This window comes from Larimichthys crocea, chromosome V (assembly GCF_000972845.2).
Source record: "Larimichthys crocea isolate SSNF chromosome V, L_crocea_2.0, whole genome shotgun sequence".
Lineage (NCBI taxonomy): Eukaryota > Metazoa > Chordata > Actinopteri > Sciaenidae > Larimichthys > Larimichthys crocea.
In genome coordinates, this window is record NC_040015.1 from 3,178,660 (window position 1) to 3,187,186 (window position 8,527).

Sequence of the window (8,527 nt, forward strand, 5' to 3'; positions counted from 1 at the left end):
TTCGTTGTTCTACAGAACATGGACAAAAACATATTTTGTCATTTAGTTTGGTTGACTTTCCTTCTCTGTATGAAACAAGATGATTTTGTGGGAGTATTCTGTTCATGATTTCAAAAACTAGGTCCGCATAAAAATATCATCACCTTCATAATATGATAAATATAATTATGAATTATTTAAAATCATCTTTAACCAGTTTATCTGACAATTTAAGATGCACACAGTGATTCTCTTCCATTGAAGGAGCAGGAGAAGAACACAGTGTGTCCACAATTTATTATTCACCACAGATATCAGATCAGAAAAGACAGTCTTTGGTTATGTTGCACGTCATTGTAGGTGCTGATAGTATATATTTATTTCATATTGTGAATGGTGGACACATTAAATCACATCATTATATTTCAATAATCCCTGTGTGACACAGTGTTATTGTCATTTTCATCACACGGTTTTATTACATTATGGAGTTCATAACATTTCCTTTGTCTGTTGTATTTTTTCCTACCATGCGGAATCACTGTGTGGGAGTGGACCGCCCTGCAATCCTGAGCTCATTATGAACTGTAAGACATCATCACTTTTGTCAATGGTGATAGCATGTTAAAGGGGAGGTACTGAGTTGAATGTATATCTCTTCCATATTTTGATAATGGTGGAAAATGGTGACGTTTGCAAAGCTTCAAGAACTGTGTATTCCTGTTAGAAATGATGTGGCGTGTTTGGTGTTTCTTTGTGAGACATACTTGGGAAAGCTGAGGGGGGAGTCTGGAACAGCAGACGTCAAGGTTTGTGCTGTCCATTTGATTTTTCATATCATGTTATTAACATTACTTATATCCTTAAGCTTTAGCACGGAGGCTTTAAGCTAATTCACATTGTCCCTTGGCAGGTCTAAACAATGAAACACCACAGAAAATATTAAATACTGTATTACATTGATAATACAATTTGGAATGATTAGCTTGTTGTCATGGAAAAGTGGACTGTGTCACAGTGGAGCTACTGTAACAAGAAGCAGGTAAAAGGTGATCACAGTGAAAACACAAAACGAGTGAGGACAATAAGGTCAGGGCCAACCCATAAGCTGCTGCTTTACTCCAACACATTGACAATCCAGCAGCACTTGTAACAACTTATAAATACACACTGACAATGCTCAAACACTTAAAATCATGTCATCATTGAACTTGATATACATACACTATTCTATATTATGCACATATATAAAAGGATTGATCAGGAGAAGACACACATGAACAAGCTCAGAGAAAATAAACACTGAGCCACAATCAGTCAAACACACACTCTGTATTATCACTACTGTTATTGTTTCAATTAGAGCTATAATAGCAAAGATCATCATTACAATTATTACCATTGTTTGTATGTTTTTTCTTATAATAACATCGACAATAATGATAATAAGCTATGTTGTGCACAGCAGATTCAATCTGATCTCATAATTCTGTTTTGTATGTTTGTTTGTTTTTTTTCCCCCAAAGACTAACTTTAGGAAATTTGGAATATAGTTTATGACGTGTAAAGAATATGAAGTGGATTCCTGTCAGGATGTAAATATATGCTGTGTGTATAACCTGAGCCCCCACAGTGGTCTCCTCTAAATGTCTGCAATCATGCTTATCTAAACACCATGTCTTCTTAGCCAGTGGCGTGCAGCGAAGAGTTACCTTTAACTTTCCTCATTTCCTCCCTGGAGCCTTTGCATAGCCTCATCAGCCAATCAGCTGGCCTCATTTAGAGCTCCATGGCTCTGCTCCACTTCCCTCTTTCCCATCCCAGGAGCAAGACACTATTGCCTTTCATTTTTCACCTCACTCAGGAATGATAGGGGAAAAAGAAAGATGAAAGGTCTGTCAGCCTCATAGAGGAAGAGATGAAGAGAAAGAGATTTCAGCTGCAAAGGACCATGGGAGACGCTCTCTTTATGGGCATTTTTAATAGTGACATTTTACATGCGGACGCACCTCATATACTCTCTATTGAGCAGTGGCTTTTAAAAAGACATCAGGGAGCCAAAGTGTTAAAGCACAAGCTGATGAAACTGAATTCATCATTGTGGTCTCTAAGGTCTGGTAATAAAATGTTAACGGTTCTGTGATCCCCTGAGAGCAGTCAAGCTGTAGATTACAAGATTGTGGATGTGAGTGGATGGTTACCTTATTACAGTAGAAATACAGGCCTTTGAGAGGAAACATCTCTTCACGTCCTGTCAGTGCTGTGTCACGTGACACGTTGTACACAGCAGTAAACTGTAAATTGTCCGTAAGTGGAGCAAACACTGGTACAATGGTTATTTTTTATTAGTTAACTCTGCATAATATAATGTTACAAGTAATCATAAAATAATGAGTCATGACTCATTGGATGAAGAAAGACTTAAATCTTCTATAAATGATTAAAGGTCAGATTTAGGGAGCTCTATTTACAGAATATGACAGACATAATTATAATATTTACAACTCTGTTTTCATTAGTGTATAATCACCTGAAAATAAGAATTTCTATGTTTTTGTAACAAAGAATGAACCTTTTATACCGACAGATGTTGGTCCTCTTCTAGTCTTTCAGTCCAGCATGTTAAACCACCATGTTTCTATAAACACTGACTCTAGATAATAGTGATAATAACAATTATCATCATGAAGGAACAATGAAAAACAAACAAACAAACAAACAAACAAAAAACACATTTTAGGCTGCAGCACATTAAAGCTGTATTATGTGTGTTGGTTGGCCACCTGTGGGCAGCAAAACAATAGTGATGGGAATTTCGGCTCTTTTTGGAGAGCTGGTTCTTTTGGCTCTACATACTATAAGGAGCCGGCTCTTTCGGCTCCCAAACGGCTCCTCACACTTTATTAATTGGTTTTATTAATTAATTATTATTTTATTATTATTGCTGTTGTTATTATTATTTTATATATATTTTTAAATGTTATTATATTTTATTTTATTTTTTACATTGTAAAGCACTTTGGTCAGTGCATGTGGTGTAAAAATGTGCTATATAAATAAAATGTACTAACTATTTAATTAATTTATCACCCAAAATAATGCAATAATGTAATAAATAATGTCTCTCGCCTCCCTCCTGTCGTGTTTGTCCTCCGCGACCGCTGTGTGTGTGTGTGTGTCTGTCTGTCACCCCTGCCATGGATGCTGCTATACATCTTGACCAATTAAGTGCAGCTTTCACACAGAAAAGTGGAGAAAAAAAGTTTTTTTTCTGTCTTTTTCTACACTTTTTTTAATTGAAAGCCGAACGTGATTGGTCAAGTTGTCGGAGAACAGGCATGGCATGAGGGAGAGTGTCAGGGGGAGGAGACAGTGAGGCACCGAAGTGAAAAAACAAACAAAAAACGGCTCTCTAAATCGGCTCCCAACGAGGAGCCGGCTCCCGTCGTTCACTTCAAAGAGCCGGCTCTTAGAACCGGATCGTTCGCGACCAACACATCACTACAAAACAAGGTTTTGTGGTTCAAGCCCACCCAGGAATGATGGAAGTATGTTTTGCCTTGAGATATCGGACTGAACTGCCAAAATTTGGCTAAAGTGGCCGTCTTGTAAACAGGAGATCCTGGGTTCAGCAGTTCCAGCAGTGCTGTTTTTTGAGTTCTCTTAAGGTAGTATGCAATTCCGAACGATAGAAATCACTCTCACATTAAGTGCAGCTAAGTAGTTATACTTAAAATGGAAAGCCAAGGCAATGTCAACCAGTGATGATTCCTCTAAAGCAGTACCTCCGTGAATTCTTTTTGAACAGTTATTTGACCTTGAGATCTCACTTTTAAAGGTCAATGGTACCGACTGAAGCAGTGGTCATCAACTACATTTGTACAAGGGCCAGAATTTTTCTTGCCAGGCATTGTGAGGGCCAAATGCTTTTGTGAAATATAATAAATTAACAAAATATTATAATATAATATATATATATATAGTATAGATAGTATATATATATGGATATCTAGAGATATAGAGGTAGTATAGATATAGGGACAAAGTGATTCTGTTGTGACAGCGGGCTATATGCACAAGGGGGGTGACCATACACTGAATGCAACAAGAAGGAAGAAAAGGAAAAAAAAAAGGGGGTCCATATGAGTACGGGAAAAGGGGGGGGGATCTTTATAAGAAGAATGAGACGACAAGCGATTGTAACTAGACGCATGAGCGGTGGCCATAGAGCTGAGGTTTTTAAGGAGTGCATGGTGGCTATTCTGGAGGAAGTTGCCACTGACAAATCTATGGATAAGATAACTGCATCTGTTAAACAGATACCTCTGTCTGTTAAAACCATTGTTCGCCGTGTCCATGTTTTGGCAGGGGATGTCCAGTGACTTGTAATTGCTGAGATCAAAGAAGCCAGATACATATCACTGGCTATTGATGAGTTTACCGACAATACTGACATTTCCCAAATGTGCGTTTTCATCAGATATTTTGATGGTAAAGATTTCAAAGAGAAGCTGCTGGCCTTGATTCCACTGAAGGGCCTTACCACTGGCGCTAATATCTCTGGTAAACTGGAGGAGCTATTTCAAAAACATTGATTTTCATTTGAAAAAGTCAACCTGGTTGTCACAGATGGTGCTCCTGCCATGACTAGCAGAAACAGGGGACTAGTGAGCAGAATTAAGACTATCGCTCCCAGCATTAACACACTTCACTGTCTCATTCACCAAAATGTGCTGTGTGCAAAGTTAAGTGGCGTTCTTAAAGAGGTTATGGACAAAACAATGAAAATAATTAACTTCATGAGGGGGAATTTACGCACACAGCACCGTTTGTTCCGAATTTGTGTAGGAAGCCTCTCATGATGAGATCTTACTCCACAACGACATATGCTGGCTCAGTAAGGGCAAAGCACTGGAGCGTTTCGTTGAACTCAGGGATCAAGTTGTGGATTTTTTAATGCAAAGTAAATCAAAAGCTTCAACTGACCACCTGTGTATCATGCAAGAAAGAGAATACATGTGCAATGTTGCACTTTTAACTGACATATTTTCCCAACATATTTACAATGCACTAAATCTACAACTACAGGGGAAAAAAAGACTGTGGTGGATATGGTGGAAAAACTTTGGAAACAAACTTGATCTTTTCTACGCAGATCTGTTGTCGGGTAGGCTGCTGCACTTCAGCACACTTAAGACAGTGGGTGACAACAAGGTCACAGAGAACCTGAAGACATTTATCACACCGCTAAGGGAACATTTCTCTGCCAAATTTGATGACTTTTTCATTTCCAGGGATGTCATTGGATTCATGCGTGACCCATTCACTATCAGCCCAGGTGGAGAATTCTCTGCTAATGTGAGGAAGTTGATGCCGCTGGACGAGGCAGCTATTCAAAGTGAATTGATTGACATCCAGGCTGCTGGTGACATGAGGGCTGCTTTCCGTGGTGCTGAAAACCTGAGCGCCTTTTGGGTGGCTTGTCCCTAAGCGTATGGCACCCTGAAGACATTGGCCATGTGTGTGCTCACCATGTTTGGCTCCACATACACTTGTGAAGCTGCATTCTCAAAAATGAACTCAGTAAAAATGTATGAGAGGAACCGACTGTCAAACCAGTCTTTGGAGGACTGTTTGCGTATAAGCCTGACAGCTGTCAAGCCTGATGTGAAAAAGATAGTGTCGGACAGGAAATGGAACTTCTTACATTAACCAAATGTGAGCATTTTGGTCTTGTGATTTTCTTGGTTTTACTTTATTTGTCTTATTTGTTGTATCACAGACTAGTTTAATTTGATATAAAAAGTAACATTTGTAATAACTGAGGCCTGTCACTTTTATTTATCATTTATATTTGCCGATGTTCAAGGCTCGCATGTCATTTTTTTTCTGTTATGTTAACGGTTGTTATTGAGACACCACACAGTGTACTATTGTATGGGTAAAAAAGCCAAAGCAAGGACAATTCTGACAGATAAAATAAGCATGTGGAACAATAAAATAAATGTTCAAATGGAGTAATTAGTTTGTTGTCAGTTTTGATTGAAGGCAGGCTAAGGCTACCTTTCATATATATATATATATTATAGAATATTATATTAGTAGTATTTCCGAATAAGTCTGTGGATGTGGCCCGCGGTCCGCCAGTTGACATTCACTAGACTAAAATAATAGAGCTAATTTAATAGGAAAAGAACACCAAGGCAAGGCATGTCTCTGTGGCGTAATCAGCCAGTGTGCTCGACTGTTAACCCGAGAGTTCGGTGGTTCCAGCCCACTCAGGGATGGTAAAAGCATGTTCTGCTTTGAGATATGCCTTGAGAAGCAAAAGTTCACATAAGTACTGATTTGTACCCACAATGAACTGCCAAAACAGCTCATTCAAAAGCTTTGCTTTCATGGCCATCACATGGCATCCGACAGCAGAACATGCAAGTCTATAAAATGCTGGTTTAATTTCATTCAAATCTTTACATGAAACTCTAAAACATTATCAAGAAATGTCACCATGGCTTAGATAGTTAAAAGACCTGTCTTGTAAAGAGGAGACCCTGTGTTCAAATCCCAGCAGTGCCTGTTTTTGAGTTCTTTTAATGCAGTAGACCATTCCCAATTATATAAAACACTCTCACATCGAGGGCAGCCAAGTAGTTATACTTAAAATGGAAAGCCAAGCCAATGACAACCAATGATGATTACAGGAGGTTGCAATCGGCCAGCAGCCTCACTGTTGACCAAGAGGTTGGTGGTTCAAGCCCACCTGGGGACGATGAAAGCATGTTGTGCTTTGAGAAACAAAAGTTCATCTGAGTAAGTGTTAAATTGTACGCAGAACAGACTAAACTGTTAAAAATTTATCCGGTGATTCAAAGGCTTTTGTTTATTGACATCACATGGCATCCGAGAGCAGAACATGCATTTGATTTTACTGAAAAATTAATGTGTCTATAAAATGCTAATGCTGTTAATTTTATTCAAATGTTTACATGAAACACTGAAGTAAAAAATGGCGCTGTGGCTTAGCTAGTTAAAGTGCCCGTCTTGGAAACAGGCGATCCTGGGTTTAAATCCCAGCTGTGCCTCTTTTTGAGTTCTCTTTATGTAGTACGTCATTCCCGACTATATAAAACACTCACATCGAGCGCAGCCAAGGCAACTAAAAATGTCAAGCCAAGCTAATGACAACCAATGATGATTCGTCAGGATGTCCTTGAATTCTTTTTGAACGGTTATTTGACCTTGAGATCTCATTTTCACTGTCAGTTGAAGTGATTCAGGAAAGAGAGACAATTTGGCTGTACCTTACAAACACAAGTCATGTCTCTGGGGTGCAATCAGCGAGCAGCTCAGTTGTTAACTGATGTTTGGTGGTTCAAGCCCACTCAGGGACGATGAAAGCATGTTCTGCTGTGAGATATGGTAAATGGACTGTACTTATATAGGGCCTTTCTAGTCTTCCAACCACTCAAAGCACTTTACAGTATGTATCACATTCACACACCAATGGCACAGCCTTCAGAAGCAATTTGGGATTCAGTATCTTGCCCAAGGACACTGAACCAATCTTCTGATTGGTGGAAATTAATGTGTCTATTGGTTGGCTCAATTTGGTAGGAAAACAGTACAAACGCAAGGCATGTTTCTGTGGCGCAATCGGCCAGCGCGCTCGGCTGTTAACCGAGAGGTTGGTGGTTCAAGCCCACCAGGGACGATGAAAGCATGTTCTGCTTTGAGATACCCCTTGAGAAGCAAAAGTTCACCTGAAGTAGTGTTGAATTATACCCACAATGAACTGCCAAAATTTCTCAAGGATATTCAAGGGCTTTACTCTTATTGCCATCACATGGCATCTGACAGCAGAACATGCTTCTGCTATTTTTTCCTCAGGTGACTTTGTCATTTGATTTTACTGAAAAATGAATGCATATATCGATACAGATGTAGCAACTCAAAAGTTCCCGTGTTTCCGTGATGGGGCCGTGACTGGTCCTTCGCAGGTCCGTGACGGTAATGTAATCCCCCACGATGACATAGTCAGTGAGGCCCCGACTGGAAACACCCCTAAGCAGTCTGGGTGAAAACCAGCTGCAATGCCTCATTTGTCCACGGGGAGGAGCAGTGATGTTCCACTCTCACCGTAGACTGTCTAAAGACACATCTGAACAGATACGATAAGATAACACTGAGGCAGCGCTGCAGCCGCTCGTATCTGCAACTCTATGTCACGCACAACAACAACATGCCAACATAAAGTTGTTATTAAAGAAAACTCCGCTCGTAACGTCCGTTTTTTAACTATATATTTTTGGGCCTTTTATGGATATGACAGCTGAAGAGAGACAGGAAGGAGGGGGCAGAGAGAAGGGGAATGACACACAGTAAAGGGCCGTCCGATGTGGGATTCGAACCGGGGCCGGCTGCAGCGAGGACTGTAGCCTCTACACACGGGGCACCTGCACAACCCACCACACTACCGAACACCCCGTAACTGTTTTTTAAGAGATATGTTTGATGCTTTCTGAAGCCTGCAGTATGAAACACATTTGAT

The 8,527-nt window shown here is 39.8% G+C and overlaps 1 non-coding gene across 1 annotated transcript; it reads left to right on the forward strand.

The window, feature by feature from the left end:
• Positions 1-7,617: 7,617 nt before the first annotated feature.
• Positions 7,618-7,690, forward strand: trnan-guu (transfer RNA asparagine (anticodon GUU)). Its single transcript has one exon. It is a non-coding gene; the product is annotated as a tRNA-Asn (tRNA).
• Positions 7,691-8,527: the final 837 nt, after the last annotated feature.